The sequence below is a fragment of the Synchiropus splendidus genome, chromosome 10 (assembly GCF_027744825.2).
Source record: "Synchiropus splendidus isolate RoL2022-P1 chromosome 10, RoL_Sspl_1.0, whole genome shotgun sequence".
Lineage (NCBI taxonomy): Eukaryota > Metazoa > Chordata > Actinopteri > Syngnathiformes > Callionymidae > Synchiropus > Synchiropus splendidus.
In genome coordinates this window covers 18,899,493-18,919,231 of record NC_071343.1, presented here as the reverse complement: position 1 = coordinate 18,919,231, position 19,739 = coordinate 18,899,493, and the positions used below count along the sequence as shown (strand labels likewise).

The 19,739-nt window shown below is 40.6% G+C and overlaps 1 protein-coding gene across 5 annotated transcripts in view; it reads right to left on the bottom strand.

The window, feature by feature from the left end:
* The window catches only part of slc39a10 (solute carrier family 39 member 10), a 31,691-nt gene extending 16,409 nt beyond the window's left edge, over positions 1–15,282 (bottom strand). The window contains exons 1-4 of one of the 5 annotated variants that reach the window (XM_053878127.1): positions 15,182–15,247; positions 5,775–5,832; positions 2,419–2,481; positions 2,269–2,321 (exon numbers count right to left, since the gene is read on the bottom strand). The gene's annotated coding sequence lies outside the window, so the exon portion shown is untranslated. Of the gene's footprint in view, positions 1–2,268; positions 2,322–2,418; positions 2,482–5,774; positions 5,833–9,906; positions 9,999–10,245; positions 14,151–14,367; positions 15,139–15,181 lie in introns of those variants that run through there. The other 4 variants (XM_053878123.1, XM_053878125.1, XM_053878126.1 and 1 more) reach the window with 4 other exon arrangements.
* Between the last annotated feature and the right edge of the window lie 4,457 nt (positions 15,283–19,739).

Below are 19,739 nucleotides of genomic sequence, written 5' to 3'. Positions count from 1 at the left end.
GTCTTTTTAAATTGGAAGCCGTCTCCTTTTTTTGATGGACTGCAATAAACTTCCATGCTTATAAATCAACTAGTAATCCACTCATATAACGCCGGCGGTTGAAGGCGACAGGAAACAGCGCGACTAATCAACGCTGATATCGTAAAGTCAGTGACTATTATCGGCTTTTGTGAGCCTCATCAGGTCTTATCTGTGATGCACTTACTGAGAAAGGAGCACAGCAGGGCTTCAGGTTAAGAGTCAGGCAGAAATGGGATAATAAGGCAGCACACAAACACTCCAAACAAGCTCTGCTCCTGACTTCATGTTAGAGTAACACAGCTCATAAGTGCATCTCGGCACTTCCTGGAACACAATGTACTCGCTGCTGTGACTTGTAGAGCAAATTGCTTGTTTTCTGCGACCTAACTCAGCCTGAAGACGCGATACCATTCCAGTCAAATGATCCTCATAAGTTTGTTTGCAGAGCTTGAGGCAGGTCGGCTTTGACACGTGGGTTGATGATATGGATGGAGATGGAGAAGACAAATAAATTTTTTTTTTTTTTTAAAACACACAAGCACTTTTGGCTGTTATACAGCGGCAGTGACTAAAGGAGACATTTTCCTGAACTTCCAGCAGGAAGGACACCACAGGTAGTGTGTCTCACTACCAGCGTCCTTCAAGCGAGATGGAAAGATGTGTACGCATTTTTGTTTCCTTGATCACTGCTGCAGTGATGATACAAAAACAACATCACACCCAACATTACTGATGGACCAGTGATGGTCAAACACCGGCTTGAACATGCTGCAGGTTAGTCAATATTTTCACAAGCACCATCACAAATTCATCGGTTTCAATAGTAGCTGAAATTCTGAATCACCAAAGATGTCAAGCTACTTACTTGTCTCTGTAAAAGCGCGGCGTGAAATCCTATAAGAAGTGTGCAACGCTGCTCTGACTCAAGGCGCTTGGCGCGTGGTGCCGTGAAAAACTGACTTCATGGCTGTTGACAAGACACTGTTTATAAACATGAGACAGTGACCTATGAACCCTTACAGCCGATAGGGTTGGTGCTTAACCGGGACCTATTTTAAAGAACACACCCTCCACCACACAACAGAACTTTCTCTGTTTCTCTGCGATACGACAAAACCCAAGGAGGCAGTTTTGAATGTGCCTGTATTAATGGTCCACGTAAACAAAGCATTTTGTTATGTGTCGACCTTCGGTCAGAATAAATTATTGCTATAAAAAAACGCAATGACTTTTTTTTTCACAAGTGAAGTAATGACAATTTCATTACAGATTTATTTAATTTGGCAGACTTCAGGTTTTGCACCTTCAATCACATTCACATTAATCAATAATAAAAAGCCTTTTAATGCCAACATGCTCATTAATAATTAACTGGAGCAAAAATGAGATTTAAAGGATCATTGAAGCATTTTATGGCCCTTTCGATTAAACATTGTTTTGAAATGAAGAGGGAGGCCCGTGTGCTCTGTAGTTTTTTGAGTCACTTTGAGTGGATTTTTTTTCTCTGGTAGTGCGAAAACTATTTAGTTTCCATTTCCTTGTTAAACACCGATCTGACAAACGGAATAGTCAGAAATGTGCGACACCACAAGGATTAACAAAGTCACAGTGACTTCACACACTAGTGTTTGATTCTATTCTTGTCAAATAAAGAGGACAACAATTAAATGCACAAAAACAAAAATGAAGGAGCACCAAATGAATAAAGGATCTATTTGTTCCAAGAAATGGACTGAGGGTAAATACAAGAGCAGACGAGGCCAGAGTGACCTGTAACTATAGAGCAAGAAAGTCATAAGACATTTGCTTTTATATATTGTTTGCCAGTCATGGATCCTGCTAGGAAAAAAAACCACTCTGTTTTTTACATTTTTACCAAAACTGTTTAATTGACAGACACGTGAGATGACGGCGGGTTTTCGATCTTGTATGGCACTTGTCCATTTTTGTTGAACAAAACACATGACTAATGGAGTGAAAAAGTCCAGTCAAATTTGAGCCAGAGTTTTCACTTCAAGGCTTGCTGAACTTGGCTTTGTTCTGGCTTTTGCAACATATGAAAAGCCACAATTATGAATCATAAAGGCTCAGTGAACGTGGGAAGGGAACACTACATATTAGTCATAACATTGTCATAACAACAGTGTCTTTCTTTTCATCAGATTTTGACATTTTAAACTGTCAAGGTCCAGCAACACTGGCTACTAAAGGCTTTGATGCGTTACGAAAGAAACAGTGATGACGTACCACAATATGTGTCCTCCTTATTGGCCCCCAGTGTTGATGCTTATGCTGTGACTCTGTAAAATGTAAGACAGAGAGTTAAACTGAGGGGAAAACACAGAAAATTCACACCCCAATATAAAATGCACATAGCGTTGGGAAACAAATCCCTACTTTCAAGTGGATTTTTTTGTCTCAGAGTGACGCCAAACAAGCCTGCCACGTCACACGTTGATGCTGCACGGCACGTAAAAAGAAAGACAGAATTTGGGGTTACTCCTTTCCCTCAGTCCATTTGGTAGTCACTTGATGTATAAAGCGCCTCAAATTAAGATTGTGAAGGACTTGAATCTGCCAAAGCGAGAAGATCGTATGGATCATCTCGGCTACATTCTATAAATTACAGTTCTATGGTGATGCACTAACCTTTACTGGCAGAGGAAACTGCGCTACACACATCACTCTCTAGTCATATGTGATGTCGTCCTCCCACACACGCTCAGAGTCAGAGCAAACAAACCAGTCAAATGCACACCTTTCAGTTGTTGAAAAACAACTTTTTAAACATTTATTGACACCTTAAATGGCACCAGTGTAACTCCATTGTTGACCTAAAATGAAATTCAGTTCCAAGTCACTTGGAAGATCACTATTAAGGAACAATCTGAGCTAATAGATGTAAAAGTGTGGTCTGGAACCTCCCCCATTTAGCTTTTCTTATTAATCATCACAAGTATTAAGGTATTAAAGTTTTATAAATAAAAAATCTGATCAGAAAGGTTTTGTGGCCAAAATGTCTTCATTGTTTTACGGTTTTCCATAGAGAAATGGCTTGGTTGCACTGACCAGGAACAAGAAAATATGTAAAACTGTGATGAAACAGAAATTGTGATTTGAATTTAAAACATTCATGTTGAAGACGCCTAAATATACATAACTCTAAGCCCGTCCTATTTCTTCATGGGAGCATCAAGGACAGACTCGAGGTTCTCAGCTGAGTCACATTAACTCCTCTCTGAGCAGGCAAAGCACCAGCATCTCTGTTGTGTTCAAGGACAGTCAGAGCAGAGTGGAGCTGACAGGGCACTGACATCTCACCCTGGTGTAAGTGCTAAAAGCCAGTGTCTGTCCTTTCATGTTGGACTAATTGATTCACCCTTACCATCCAAAGAGCTGCAGAGACGAATGAGTGAATGTGGCACATCTACAGGACTTGATTTTATTCCCTCATCTTGACACAAAGATAGAGTTTTAGAAGAGTTTAATGAATAGCACCAAACAACCAGGTCTGCATTCAACACTTGAACTGAAAGACAAGGTTTATTTCTGTTGCTAAAAAAAAATAAATTCCACTGAAGGAAAATATAAAATCCTTAAATTTGTCTGACATTACACATTTCACAGATTGACTTATCCAAATTAACAATACAGAGCTTGATAAAGCAAAGTGACATGATGATAGATTCACTTCTGTATAAAAAATAATAACCACTCCATCCAGACCGGAGCTATGTTTCCTTCATCATTCTTCTTATCAGTGAGTTATTGTTCAGCTTTAAAGATCACATTAAAACACCATTTCATTTATAAAGGAGTCACTCTTCTCCACTCACTCGGAGGTTCCAAATTATTTTCATTTCAGGGCTTTTAAATGGCAGTGGAGCACAGGAGTAAGTTTCTTTTAATAACACGCTCCATAAAACATTTAATAAGTGCAGGACACTGTCTCTCAGCGCCTCTGAGGCTTGGATTAGACATTCCCCTGGCTGCCACCGCACCTCATTTGTTGCAGTTGGACAGAGGCAGAGCCTTGCTTCTGAGCGGGTAACAATAATAACAGGAATTATTATGTTTAATTAACAATGAAAGCAGGTAAGGCAAAGAGCTATTCTTCCACTATGGAGTGAGATGGGTGGAATAATGAGGAAAACAATGCACTACTACATATAGCCTCGTAGTAACGTATCGCAGTAAAATAGTGTGAAAATGAAGCTTGACAAAACACATGTATTCCCCATTTGTGAGATGTTTTGGAAGGCAACAGAGGCGTTTCAAAGCAGAATCCGTGCCGTGGCTGGACTCTCCAGATCACACAAGGATTGCAACATGCCGCAATGGTTGGTGCTCCAATGATTCCAATGATCATGTGAATGGAACAATAAACCAGCAGGAGGTCGAATGCTTGCTCTTTATTTGATCACTACACTGGTGTGAGGTCTCCCGGTCAAGCGTCGTTCAGAGCCAAATACCACTGAAATGAGACTTTTCAGGTTTTTCATGGGATCTCAGTCCCCTCACTGAGTCACCTGGTTGAATCATGAATGGGGTTGTCATAAGACATAATCCATTTAAAGATCACAACCTTACAAAAGTTGAGTATTCACTGTGCTTCTGCATCTTTTAGCACAGAATTTTAATTGCAATACCAGCTGCTGAGAATGTTAGATTCCTAAAAGAGCAGCAGTGCCCTCCCACGATACAAGACAAACAATATTGTGCTGCTTGCAGACATCACAGCAAGAGTGGTCAAATATTTTACATTAAAAGAAAAATGCAGAGTCTTCAAAAAAATAAAAACAGTGCTTATAAATGTGCAAAAAAATGAAACTATTACATGTTAAAAACCAGAAAAGTTTCTTTCTGGTATAAAGCTACAAACTGTTCCTTATCAACATCCGGAAGAAACAAAGGACTTAGTTCCACATAGTCTCACATGACTATGAGCCAGTTTTCACTGGATACAATCAACTTGCTGTATCCAAAGAATGAAGAACTGATGTAGATATAAATATGTGGGGTTTTTTACCATTCCTTGACCTGAATGTGAGTGACATCGTGCGCTCCTTTCAAAGGCTTCTGAAGCTCCAGAAGCCAGCACCTCCACAAACCTACCACACTGGCTCTCCAGCCAAATGAATAACGTATATTTGGGTGAAGCATAACAAGACATTAGGGATAGAAAAAGGAAACTCACTTGTTACCAGGTGTTTCGCAAGCTTCAAAGTTTTCGCACCTTTGATTAGATAACTTCAGAGACAGCTTTTGCACGTGGAAAGCTTTTAATTAGCTTTGCATTTATCTGCCTTGACTGCACAGTATCTGCACATGTGACTCTGCCTACCTGGAGTATCAGTAGCCACATGTGTTTTTAAGACAGTCGGTGTTCGTCGTCAGTGCTCACACACATATCGAGCCCCAACAGTCCTGCTGAGAATCAACACAGCTCTCTGAGGTGACTGTGCTGAAAAGGTATCGAAGTGAAACCGTACACATTTTTGCCTATAGAAGTATCATTTTCCGCTTTATTATTTATTACATATTTTTGAATGTTTTTTTTTTTTGCTGAGGTTGAGGAAGGTCCTTGCAACAGAAAAAAAACTGTTGTGCTGCTAAATGCAAAACTTATCCTAAGATTAACTATGTTGTAAATGATCACTGCTTGGGCTGTATATTACTGAAATAAAAATAATCAGAATAGTTATGCTGAAAGACAGAATCTTCAAGGAGTGAACAGAAATAAAATGACCAACCAAAATGTGTTTCTTCCTTCCTGGTGAGGGAGATTCCAACTTTCCAAAGATATGCACTCTGAAAAGAGAGAAAAAATGAAGGTTTAATTGAGGGTAAAGGTATTGGAAGAATGGTGCATGGAAGATTGTCAGCGCCTCAGTAATCCGCAACCATCAAATCCAAAGCAAATTCAGAGAGTTCTTTACGCCACCGTTTTCTCACCTCTGTCTGAAATGCAACCAAGCAGCCGCGCTTTATTGTGATCACGTCTCGTGAACAAATCTATTTGCAGGCGTTGGATCAACATGAATGATGCAGCAACGTCAAACCTGGCTGGGTCTAACTCTCTCAGGCTGACCGTGACCGAAAGCCTCCTCACAATGAGCGTAACACAAATGGCTTTCAAGGATTTTAACCGTTTATTCCAAGCCGCTTATATATTGTGGCAGCGCTTACTTTTTTTTAGTATTTCACTTCCCCACGGGACGTTGTTGCTTCGCCAGCTCTGCAATATTTGTTTTTTTTTTTCATTTAAAGGCAAACCGTGAATATACATGAATATTTAAATGATACCATGTTTACCAGTTATAAGAAGAGAAGTAGTACTTTTTCAACACAACTTTTTTGTTATGAAACGAGGCTGAGATCAAACAAGAGTGAAATCGATGACAAAATTCACCACCTCGGTTACATCATGCAGTTGGAGTAAAGATATGGCAAGAAAAAAAAGTTGCTGTAACGTTATGTAAGATTAATCCATGTGGGAGGGAGTGTGAGAAAATCGATCACGAGTCTCAGAGTTTGTACAACTACACTTTGAATCAGCAGAGGTTAAATGAGGTCTGCTTCGTTTGCACAGGCAAACCTTCAGTACCAAAAACAGGCCTGAAGAACTGACTAGCAATGTTCACTTGGATTTAAATTGCTTCACTCTTAAAAACATCCTTTTTTTGTCAAGATCGACTGCACTCCCATCTCTTCTCATGCAGTGAACTAGGTAGGTAGATAATCCCGTCTTCAAAAGGCACAATACCGACTCACTAGTGGCAAAACAGAGCTGTTGACACGGTTGAGACCAAAATGAAGCATGTGATGAATAGTATTGATAAGGAAATACACCACTATCTTTTCAGTTGTTTTATGTTGTTGTTCTTCAATTTCAATAGCATTTTTAATATGATTCCAGTTTAATTGGTCTAATACTTATCACAGGACCTGTTCCAAATCTGAATAGCTCACATGCCAAACCAGGTTTCAGACTTGAACACAAAACTCTAGGCAAGATTAGCCAGTTCTGGTAACGTTACGTGATCGGCCATCTGAGATATTAAAGCCATCCACATGTTCCCAGTTCAGCCAGGTGGTCCAACACTGGGAAAAGGCAGGACACCAAGTGATATGATAGGCTTATCAACTTCCAAGTACAGCACTGAAAAAGAGGTCACGCAATGTTTGAACCAAGTCACCTCGACTTCAGATTATGCAGATAAATTGTACATTGTACACACATAATTTATATATATATATATATATATATATATATATATATATATATATATATATATATATATATATACAAACATTCTGAAATGTAGCAATATTTTCAAATGACTGAATAGCAATACCAACTTTTAATACTACGTTTTCTGCGGAACTCCCAAAGCCAAATTACATATCTCGCATAATTCCCTGTCTTTTCCAGTTCACTGAAGACAACAGGAGTTCAGTTATTTCTCTTCAGGGGAGTGCTGACATTGGCCTCAAAGGTGATTCACATGACTCTCATATGACCGTATCTTTCTCAACACAGCAGAGAGCAGATATCTGCTATAATATCTGACTGTACATGAGACGCAAGCACAGGTCACTTTGTTCGGTTCACCAGCTCACATCAGATGTGTGTGTATATATATATATATATATATATATATATATACATATATATATATATCACATGGATTGACAATAAATTTGTCAATAAATCATTTTAATTGAGACATGTTTTATATACCGGTACCTCTTCAAGGTGGCAAAAAATAGGAAAAACCTAGCTGAATGCAGCAATACAGACATAGAACATAAGACACTTGGTTTGCACTTGTAGCCAACGTACATACGCTTCTTTTGTATAAGGTAGGAAATATAGGGCAGGAAAACATTGTGCCTTGTGAAGACATGACCATTTCTGCAGAGGGCATGATATGATCAGATTACAAGTGGCACTATGCGAGGGCATGAAAGTGTCTCATCTAAGAATGTCAGTTTGAGCAGACACTTCTTCCCCTGAGAGATGACCATTCCAAACAAGAAGACTTGTGTTTTGACTGCTTGGAAATAAGATATATGTTGCTGAATGGATAACTAGTCCCTTCAGACCACAGCCGGTAGTAGACATCACAAGGCAATCACAAAGGGCCTGGGGTCACATTACAGTGAATCACTGAAAGAATGACTGAAGTAGCAGGAAAAAAAAACATCCTCCAAAGTTTCAAAAAAGACAATTCACAAAACAAAAGAATCAGTTGATCAAAACACCGACTTTTATTCATCATTAAATGTGTTTGAATTTACTTTCAAGCAGGAAATATATTCAACTAGTGCACACAATCTGTTAGTTTTTTAGAGTGGCAATTTGTAGTGTTGTTCTTAGCACATCCTACCAATGAAGTGAGCCAACAAAAACATCATGTCTGCAGACTTGTGGATGACTGAGTCCATTACACAACAGGAATCCTGGAGTCACTACTTAACATCTCAATCACCATCACGGCATGTGGCCCTTGATGACCACAAAAAACAATAGTGAATGGCAGATTTGTGGGTCTTTCCATTCATGGATGCCAAAGCAATCCAAGCATTCCACTTGTTAACAACATGAGTTTTAAACCACTGGCTACGGCTTGCGCATGACTAGGCGGTGTACTTGTTTTCTGTGCAGGTAAAATACATGTTTGACTCAGACACTCTCGTCATGAACGGCTGCTATCACAACATGTCTCACCCCATATCCTCTAATTAAGATAAGCTATTGTCATGCGTTGGTTAGGCGGGTTTGGCTAAATCTGTAGATCCAGCAGCTTGTGTTCGCCTTCTGACACTCACTGACAAACAACTGCTGTCGCTGACTCAGCAAGTGACTGGTCAGGCAAAACCGGCAGTCCCAGCTGACTCATACAGATCCTTGATATCCTTCAATAATAAGGCGCCGACATGGGACAGGACCAGCTAGGAATACAGTAGATAGATAGCAGCACAAATTGGAAGAATAGTGATAGATGCAATAGTGCTGCTATAATTTTATTTATTTATCATTCATTCTGGCTCCTTTTAAGAAGATGGCTCAGTTTCTAGGAGCATTTGACAGCAACTAAGGGGTCGACAACATGGAGCCCCCACTCACCAGGTTGCCCAAAGGGTCCATTATAACTTAACTTAACCAACAATTTAATTTGCTTTTTAAGACAAAGAAAGCTTTACAAATGATCCAAAGATGTTCACACAATATTTAAGCATAATGGAAGTCAAGACTTTTCCGCTTACAAGTTCCCTCCTTGTCATCTCATTCCAGGAGTGGTGATGTGTAAAAAAAGTCATGAAATGACCAACAGTCACCAGATTATACATCTAAACTTAGGACAAACCCCCCTCACAGACAGGCAGTAACACGAGATTCAATGTAACCCTCAATTAATGTAAGCTCAGCTTAAATGAATCAAACAAATCTTCCATACAATTTCGGTCAAACTGCTGCTTCAGGTGCTGAACATCTGATGGCCAGTTCCAAAGCCCAGGCTGTCCATAAAAACCCAGATGAGGCTATAAATGGGCTTTCAACGAACAATTCTTTCCGGCACGTGTGACTGTGTGCTACCCCTAGTCAGTTCATCGCCTCATACAGAGCTGCAATCCAGAAGCTGTCACTTTATTGCTTTGTTCCTCTCATCTGTCAAAACAATCGCTACATTCAGCATCAGTTGGAGTGTGTGAATAAAGCTAATGTATTCAGTCAGAGACAAGTACGGAACAGTCATTTTGACTAGGTAACTGAGGGCAGTGGCGTCAACATTTACACAAACACAATGCAAACCAATGGTAAGATTTCAGTTGTGTATCGACAAACATGCAGGTAAAGAGCACAAATGAGACACAAACCTGTCCTTCCTTGGCTGCCTTAAAGAATTTTCCAAGTGTTTTGAAATGAATCCTGTGCATGCCAGTGGCACTGAGCTATTCAGACAATGCTGCCTGCATGGGGAAACAGTACGTCTCCAAATCTCTTTAGTAGAAGTACGAGTGTGATGCAAAACAATGTGCGATGAGTGTGTGAAAGACGCAGGTGCACAGTCGATGCTCTGTGGCCTGGAAGCTGGCTTATCACACAGCGAGCAGAGTTTTGACACCGCAGAGCTAATCTGCTGACAAGTAAGAAGAGGACTCGGCTACATAAATAAATGAAGAAGACACACCTTGGGAGAACAAAATGGGCCTTACCTCCAAAAAAAATAAACACGCCGACAAAGAGAGGGAGTTCACACCAACAGTCGCTTAGGCTCAGATCAACAGCGCTAGCGCTTGGAGGATTTGGAGTCCTGGGACTTTGTACAGGGAGGAGAGAGGCACTGATGTTGCTGCTCATTTGAGGGACGACCTCATGACTGGGCCTTTCTTATGCACCTATGTGTATCTACGTCACATTGTCTGGATCCAAACTGGCAATTTGGAAACGTCAAAAACCTTTCAGCAAGTGTCAGAGGGGCTATTAACACAGAGCAAACAAATAAGCAGTCTAAATCTAAATGATGGAACTCCTCATACTCCAACAGATCGAACTCAAGCGTCAATCCGACACACTTCAAGGCCTTCATTAAAAAAAAAAAACGACTCAGATGCTAAATGTACACTAGCCAACAAATCGTGTCGCAAATTGTAACAATGGAGCTATACAGAGACAAAATCATTTCTCATTCCAGTGAGACGAAAGTGCCTTCGTCAGACAAACAACTAAAATTTCTAAAAAATCTCCTCTTTCACATACACCAAATAAGGGTTTATTCCTCACAGAGGATAAGACAAAAATGTTTATTTGCTTGCACTACCGTAACATGAAACCATTCCTCTTTGTCCTTCAGCTTTTCCCATCCGAGGTTGCCACAGCCAGTGAGCTTCCTCCACCTAAAATCATCTCTATCATCCAGCCTAGTCAAACATATCATTTCAATATTCTCTGCACTTGTGTTCCTCTTCTCCTTTTACTGAGTGCCAAGGTTCTTCCTCCAACATGTCCCCATTGAGGCTCAAATACTTTTTGCGGGTTGTAACAATATGGCAGCAGTCATGACCCAGCTATTCCATTCTTGTCATAGTTGGAGGTAACTACTTCGATCAAGGACCATGTTTGTTCACATAGAAAGATATGATTTGATACGATTCAGTGGCTTGAAATCGAATCAGTAGCTTCCAACACAAAATTCTAACCTGTATAACTTTGACAAAATGAACAGGTTTCCTGTTAAATTATGAATTAATTCTGGACAATAAGTCAACAGTTAATCGCAAACACATTCACATTTTATTTTTACAACAATGAACCCAACACCGAAGGATCAACCAGCAAGTTAACCTCTACAATACTTTGAGGAAAAAAATAAAGTGCAACCAGTTGAATATTACTTCAACCTGAATAAATGATGCTTGGACTTTTGATTTTTATCCATACTGCAGTATTTCTACATTGAAAAACAACAACTGTATTATTATTTTTCTAAACTTCAAGATGAAATCCAAATAGCAAAACTGCAACCTTTCTCCAGGTTGAATGAGCAGTGGTTGGTTGGGGCCATTGGTCAGGTTGCCATTATAGCTACTTAATCTTTACCAATCCAACACACCGCAACCAACTTAGACCATCTCCGTTCAAAACTCCAAATGTTACAGCCCTATTATTTAGCCACTCCATCATATTCCAAGGTTGAAATACAATTCAAGGCAGAGGCACAACTCAGATGCAACATTTCTTCAGGTTATCAGGTCATTCATTTATGTACGAGATTCGACTTCTGGGTGCTCAGATGATGTTTCACTAAATATTTACAATGCAGGAGTTTCAGAGGAGGTCAACTTTGTAAATTTCACTTGCACTTTCAGCGCATTCAATCCTAGCTAAAGGCCTGATCTGACCCCTCAAAAACATTGGTATCGGAGCCCAATCCTGATACTGGAAACGACCGGTACCTTCCCCACCTCATTCGATTAAAGAAAGTGAGAGTTCATTTTTGCCAGTCTAAGGAACATAGAGAGGGAGAATTATAGATTAACATCTGCGCAACATCATGGATTTCAACATGGATTATGGTGTCTTTGCTGTATGACTGCAAAATTCCGACAGCGAAGCCATTTGCTTTGAAGTTTAGTGCCACTTCATTTCCTCTGCATCTCTATTGTCTTGATGCTTCACTAAAGAGAACATCTGCAGCCAGTAGGAAGTCTGGAGAACAGAAGTTCAGCCGTGCGTAGTACAAGGGAAGCAGAAACATGTTGCCTGCTGATGAGCCTCTATGATTATCACCCAAGTATACTCAAAAAAATAATACATTCATTTGAAAAAAAAAAGAATTCATCTGAATGGTCAACACCCAGACAATGACACAGCCTCCAGGGGACAGATGCTGGACTTTGACACGAAGATCAAGAGATTGATAAGTGTACCGCTTCTTTTGGGGTGTAGCTGATAAGGGAATGTGATAAACATTATTCATGAGGAGAAAATAAACTACTTCAGCTGGACACAAACTTAGGTACACATCCTCTGATCTATCTGCACTGACACACTGCAGCAGTGTGAGAAACCGTGTACAAAAGGCAGATTGTGGAAAGTGTAAGCACTAAAGCAAACACGAGGGACCAGTCCAGACGACATTTGAACCAGAAAACTACAGTGGTCAGCAGAGTGACCCGGGCTGACACCAGGGAGCAGTCACACGTCTGGAAAACAGTTAAGTCTTCAGTCACCTCCCTTTACCTTTCTACAACACTGAATGAAAACAAACATGCTTTGCAAAATTGAATTCATCAATAGAAAAATAATTGATTAAAATGGAGTTATAAGGAGTCAGTCACTCTTCCATAAGGTTGTCATATTTCAATGTTCATGCAGGTAGCTTATAAAATCAATCACTGCAGATCTTGTCTGGACGGTTTGCCCTACTTGGACATGGCTATCACACACTTCCACCAGCTTCCACAATAATAAGTTGGGAACCTAATTTGTTATTCTAATACAGGCCCCTTTTATAGTAATCCAAAACTTTAAACTAACAAATACTTTCTAAATCATTTTTGTCATTGGATAAGATTATTTTTGTATTTATTAAAATAATTCATGTTTTGTTTTGGGGGTTTTTCCCCAATCAAACAGAACACAACTTAACAACTGTTTGGGCTCTAACACTTACCACTGTGACGCTCAATTGGTGTTTTTAGTGCAGGTTGTATCACAACAGAAAAAAAAAAAAAAGACAAATACTAAAAAGTTAAAGTTTATTTAACGGTGGATAAACTACCCTCTGCTATCAATGCATCTAAAAACACACACACACACATATATATATATATATATATATATATATATATATAAAACCCCAATGTGCCAGAAGGAGACAGAACACACAGTCAAGTTATCCTCCTCCTGCCTGCTCATCTCGTTCTGCTAGAAGGTAGATCTCTAACCTCTACTGAGCAGCACTCGCCACTTCAGGGCATATACAACACAGATGGTACAATTTCAGCCTGAACTATCTGCATTTTAAACAGCTGACACAGTTTCCAAATTCAAAATGAATTACTATTCAACTTTTTCCCCAAAATTGCTCAATACTGACAGTGTTTCTACTGAATCATTGTGCAGGCCAGGATGCTGCTGACCAATTCAAATCTAATGTTCATAACACGTAGGATGATCACGTTACATTTTCACACTTACACCTGCGCATGAAAGCAAACATAGAAGCATCTAAATTATTTTATTGCTGATCTTAATTTGGTGACCTTCAGCCATCAACACAAACAGCAATCCCCTATATATAGTGGAATGTTGGTAAGGAAACAAAGGATGGCCACACTCTATGGCCTGGCCAATGTTTATTGGTTATGCTGTTGACAGCAAAATCTCGCTGCACAGAACTGGTACATCAGCGGACAGAGCAAGGAAGTTTCTAATAAAAAATAAGTTACTACCAAACCTCGCCTGTTTGGAAATTCATACTTGACCATGAGAAGAACATGACAAAAAAGATGAACGGAATCTAATAAAAAGTGATTGTGAATTGTACCATAGAAATATAAAGTATAAATTGAGGGAGATATAATTTAAATCAATATGAGCACAAAACTACTTCTCAAAGTAAAATTAAGATCCACCGAGAATAAAGGTGTATAAAAAACATACTTCCCTTTCTAAACTATAGGAACTAAATGTCTATGTCAATTCCTTACAGTAAATAAAGCCACATTAAATTAAACATGTAATTTTTTTAAGTAATGGAACAGTTCATTTTGAGGTGTAAACAGTATTATTACACATTTCAGTGAAGAAATTGCAGCACTGCTGATGCTTACAGAGTGCTTTGATGTCACCTTCTCTATCGTCCATTTTATACAAGTACAAAGATCATTCAAGCGGGAACAGACTGCAGTTCCAGTTCTTGAATCGCCTCCAAATGGGGATCAGGAGGATTTACAGCAGCCCCACAGTGACTGAGCATGGGGCCCGAGTCCGGCATGCTCGTCCCAAGTACATGTACTGGAAAGGATGCTTCTGACTCATGAATGGGTCAGAAAGCGCCTAAATAAAGAGATTGCTACATCACGCAGTGGACGATCAAAGGTCGACGCGTTGACGATTGCAACGAGGAAGCTGTAAATCACCCCAAATATTTCTGTAATACCGTTTAAAAGGGCAACAAGTCGGTTTAAGAGCGAGGATGACGATGCAGCAGCGCTGCCTCGCTTCACCGCACGTGTGCTGGATCCGCAGGAGGAAGCGCGTCGTTCCAAACTACACCTCTGTCACTACCGAGTCGACAAGCTAAACCCAAATAAAGCCACCGCCAGATCCAGACCGGAGTTTCAGTAGCACACAGCCAAACCCGCCGCCGCCGCTGCCGACACAAGCGGGCAGCTGCTGGCTTTTTGTCACGGAGCTGCCTCACTGACAGGCTAGCAGCGCTAGCTCAGCTAGCATGTTAACCAACCCCACACACGGGAAACTAGCTCTCAGTCGACTATGAGCAGCGACTACACTGTCGAGGAGAAGAACGCCGGCAAATCTATCACATAGTGCCGCGCCGACGCTCGACACGGCGAGCCGAGCTCTGCCCGCGTCCATGCGGTGGGAGTGAATGACAATAAATGGCGTGTTTTATATAGTTACCTCACTCGAGTGCCGTGTGCATCTCCTCTCCGCTCGGTACCAAAAAGCCTCCGTGTGGTTTACGTCAGCGCGCGAAAGACAGCACATTCACGAAGGCTTATTACGAACACAGCGTGCAATCCGGTCGCAGGCGTGTCAGCAGTCTACGCAACCAACGCAGCCTTTTGACTAAAGCGCTTCTTTCCGCCAGATAGTCTGGATGTCATATGACTCACCGGTGGGATGACCAGATAAATGCAACAATGGACACGCACACGGCATGAGGAAATCACGCTGTATTCCAGCGGCCGTTATGTCGCAATAGGGTGTGAAAAACACGTTCGTCGAGCTTACCGGGGCGGTAGGGAGATACATAAATGGACATAAAACGCAAATTGGGAATAAAAGCTGATTGTAAATCAAAGCGGAAATATAAATATATCCACTTTTATTCGCAAACCTCAATCCTAACCCACTTTTAACAGTGACACTCTTCCTAGTCAAGAGCTCTTTGGTAACAGAGCTACCTTTTAGACAAGATGTGATGTGCATGAATTTCCATTACCAATTTGCTTTGTCATAACTATTATTATTTTAGTTGGAATTTTTTAAAAAAATCATGTTTTCAGCCAAGGGTCTCTAACATGTGGCCCGTGGGCCATTTGTGGCCTTCAGGATGCAGTTCTGCGGCCCGCCACTGGAAGGCTAATTTTAGCATGGGTGTGTTCTCTCTGTGTTCAGAGTGAGCTGCTAATAAAACACTGTCTAAGTGAATTCCTATGGCCAACATCTGAGCTTTTATTGGGAAACAGGCTTAAATTGGAGATGTATACTGTATTTACTGTTGCACTTTATTGGAAGTACAACCTTTCTGACTGAGACAGACACTGTGAGTGTGATGCACGTGTGTTGGGCGGACCTGTTATCAAGTCACTGGTGGACTGGAATCTTGGACTGGTCTGCGTGTTCAGACAGGAAAAGAACTGGTTCAGAAGCTGGAAAGTTGGTTCATGGCTGAAAGTCGGTTGGAGTCTGACATCATCGGTGGGTGTGTACTATTCTCTGTTTTCTAAAATGAGAAGGGTGTCAAGGAAGCTCTGGAAATGAAATGAAATGAAATATAGACTCTATAAACCGATGATAGTTCTTTGCAACATTGGTTTATTGACAAAGTGGTTGAAGAGTCAAGCTTGATTTTGAACTTCTAATAAAGACTTATTACTTCATACATTTTTTAGTCTAGATTTACTTTGTTCGATTCTTCCAATCGATGAGTATAATTTTTGAGGAACTAAAATAAATAAATGCAAAATTTAATTTATTCTACAACATGCTCATTTTAGCATTTATTTATTTTAGTCCCTCTTTTGTTTTTTTAAATAACTTGGAAAATTGAGGGCCTTTATATCATATTTTACCAGATATACCACTAAAAAAAAGATTTTCCAACATTCATGATTTATATAATAAAAATGAAAAAAAAGTGTATTAAAATCAAAGAATTAACATAAAAATCTAATAACATATTTAAAGTATATTGTATCATAGATTGATAATGCTTATGTTATTTCATAATACTGAAGTATCACAGATTACATTTGATATCGGTCCGATCTGATCTGATTGTGATACTTCATGCTATGACCCAAGAATTAAGAATTGTGATGTCGCACTAGTTGGCCACCAAAGTATTCCGTCTCTCTGCCCTCGCTCCCTTGCACCTCGCTGCTTCAGCTCATGACACAGGTGAGTGCAAATTGTTTGGCATAAAGCAGAACTTGGAAAGACGGTGATGTCGGCAACAGTTTTTTGGTACAACAAAGGCCAAATATATGGCAAATATTTACTCGTGTATGAATGCATGAATCTGTAAACAGTCTTTATATTTGACATATACACAACTTATGATAAAAATGAGATTTCTTTGCTTCTGATATATAGTGTCCCATCATTTCATCTTTTAGCTGAAAAAAAGCCAAGTGAAGAACAGTTCTTATCATTCCAGCCCCTTATTCCCACGTTACTGAATTTCAAATGCAAGTATGAATTAGTTTATAGTGTGTTTCTGTAGCAGACATGTTGAAAGAGATATGGTGGGAGGCAATTCTGGAGATATTTGAATGCTGTGCATAATAGTGTATAATGTAGATATTAATGGAAAAAATACTGAACAGCTTTATATTATATACTATTATATTTGAGTAAAATAGAACAATTGATAACGACACTAGATAAAAGCATACAACTTCAAAGGAATCAGAATCAGAATCAGAATCTGAATCAAATTTATTGCCATGGTCAGTGGGGAGCCCACTAACTAGGAAAGTGTTTTGGAATAACGTGCAGTCAAAAAGTAAATAAATAATAAAATAAAATAAAGTAAAATAAAAATAAATGAAATAAAATAACAACAAGGCTGTTCACGAATTCAACAGTCTGACGGCTGAGGGGAAGAAGCTGTCCCTGTGACGGGAGGTTCTGGTCTGGATGGACCGTAGCCTCCTGCCAGAGGGAAGGGGAACAAACAGTCCATGTCCAGGGTGAGAAGGGTCGGCTCTGATCCGACCTGCACGTCTCTGGGTCCTGGAGACATACAGGTCCTGAAGAGGTGGCAGGCTGCAACCGATGACCTTCTCAGCAGAATGTACGATGCGCTGCAGTCTGCTCTTGTCCCTGGAGGTGGCACTGTTGTACCAGACGGTGATAGAGGAGGTGAGGATGGACTGGATGATGACCGTGTAGAACTCCACCAGCAACTTCGTCGGCAGTCGTAGTTTCCGTAGCTGCCTCAGAAAGAACATTCTCTGCTGGGCCTTCCTGATGAGGGGCCTGATGGTCGGCTCCCATTTGAGGTCCTCAGTGATGGTGGTTCCCAGGAAGCAGAAGGAGTCTACAATAGGAATGGGCCAACCAGCCAGCATGAGAGGGGTCAGAGAAACTGTGACTCTCCTGAAGTCTATAACCATCTCCACTGTCTTCTGGGCGTTGAGCTCCAGGTTGTTGTGGCTGCACCAGGACACCAGCCGCTCCACCTCTCTCCTGTAAGCCGACTCATCTCCATCTGAGATGAGCCCGATGATGGTGGTGTCATCCGCAAACTTGATCAGCTTCACGGACTCGTGGCTGGAGGTGCAGCAGTTAGTGTACAGGGAGAAGAGCCATGGAGAGAGAACACAGCCCTGAGGAGACCCAATGTTGAGGGTCCGAGTGTCGGAGACGGTCGTCCCCAGCCGCACATACTGACTCCGGCTGGTCAGGAAGTCTGTAATCCATCTACAGAGGGAGTCAGGCACATCGAGCTTGTCTTCAAGCAAAGCTGGAAGAATCGTGTTAAAGGCAGAGCTGAAGTCCACAAACAGGATCCTGGCATAGGTTCCTGGGCAGTCCAGATGCTCCAGAACGAAATGAAGGGCCTGGTTCACGGCATCGTCCACAGATCTGTTGGTTCTGTAGGCAAACTGCAATGAGTCCAGGTGAGAAGCAGTGAGAGATTTCAGGTGAGAGAGAACCAGGCGCTCAAAGGACTTCATGACCACAGACGTCAGTGCCACCGGTCTGTAGTCATTCAGTCCTGTGATCCTGGCCTTCTTGGGAACAGGAATAATAGTGGAGGATTTAAAGCAGGCAGGAACATGACAGGACACCAAGGAAGCATTGAAGATGTCCGTGAACACTGGAGCCAGCTCAGCAGCACAATGCTTCAGGATGGCAGGGGAAACTCTGTCCAGACCCGCAGCCTTCCGAAGGTTCAGCCTCCTGAACTGAGTGCGCACGTCCTGCTCCATGATGTCAAGAGAAAGAGAAAGAGGGGGGAGGTGAGGGGGTGGCTCATCAAAAGTGTCTGTGATCGACTTTCCTGTCTCAGTGACATCGTTGGTCTTAGTTGTGTCACTAAGAGACAGCACAGTCCTTTGTTGTAAAGTGGAACATGGGGCTGGAGAGACCACAGAGGTATATGACAAAATGTGGCATAGCAATAATGTTTTAGGCAAAGCGTAAGATATATGGTCATTTGTCACATATTTATTAAAATCGAGTCATCATTTTCTTCAAGCTGATTTGTCATTGTTGCGATCTGATATTTCTGCACAGGTAAAGTTCAAATGTCAGATTTTTATTCATGTATTTAAATTTGTCCTTATTAACGGAAAGCAGCTTTTAGTAGTTTTGCTGAACTGTCCCAGCATAAAACAAATATTCATTTCAACAACATAAAAACAAAACAAAAAACCTGGTAGTAGCTCTGCTTTAATGATAGTCGCATTTGCGATGTACTTTTCAACGTTTGCTAGCAAAAGCTCAAGATGCACAACGTACACGTAAAAAAAAAAAAAAGAAGTGTTGGTGCATTGTCTGATTTGCAGTCATTCATTATTACTTTTTATTTTTATTCATTGTTATTTTATTTTACATTTATGATTATTATTATTATCATGTTTGGTTCATTCTTTAGAGTTAGGTGGGAGTGAGGCTGCAAACTTTGTTGCAATGCTATGTGTCAACATGCAACTCTGAGGGCTGACTATTGCCTCAGTCTGGGACAAAAATTCCACTTGAATATAATCATATTTGTCTCATT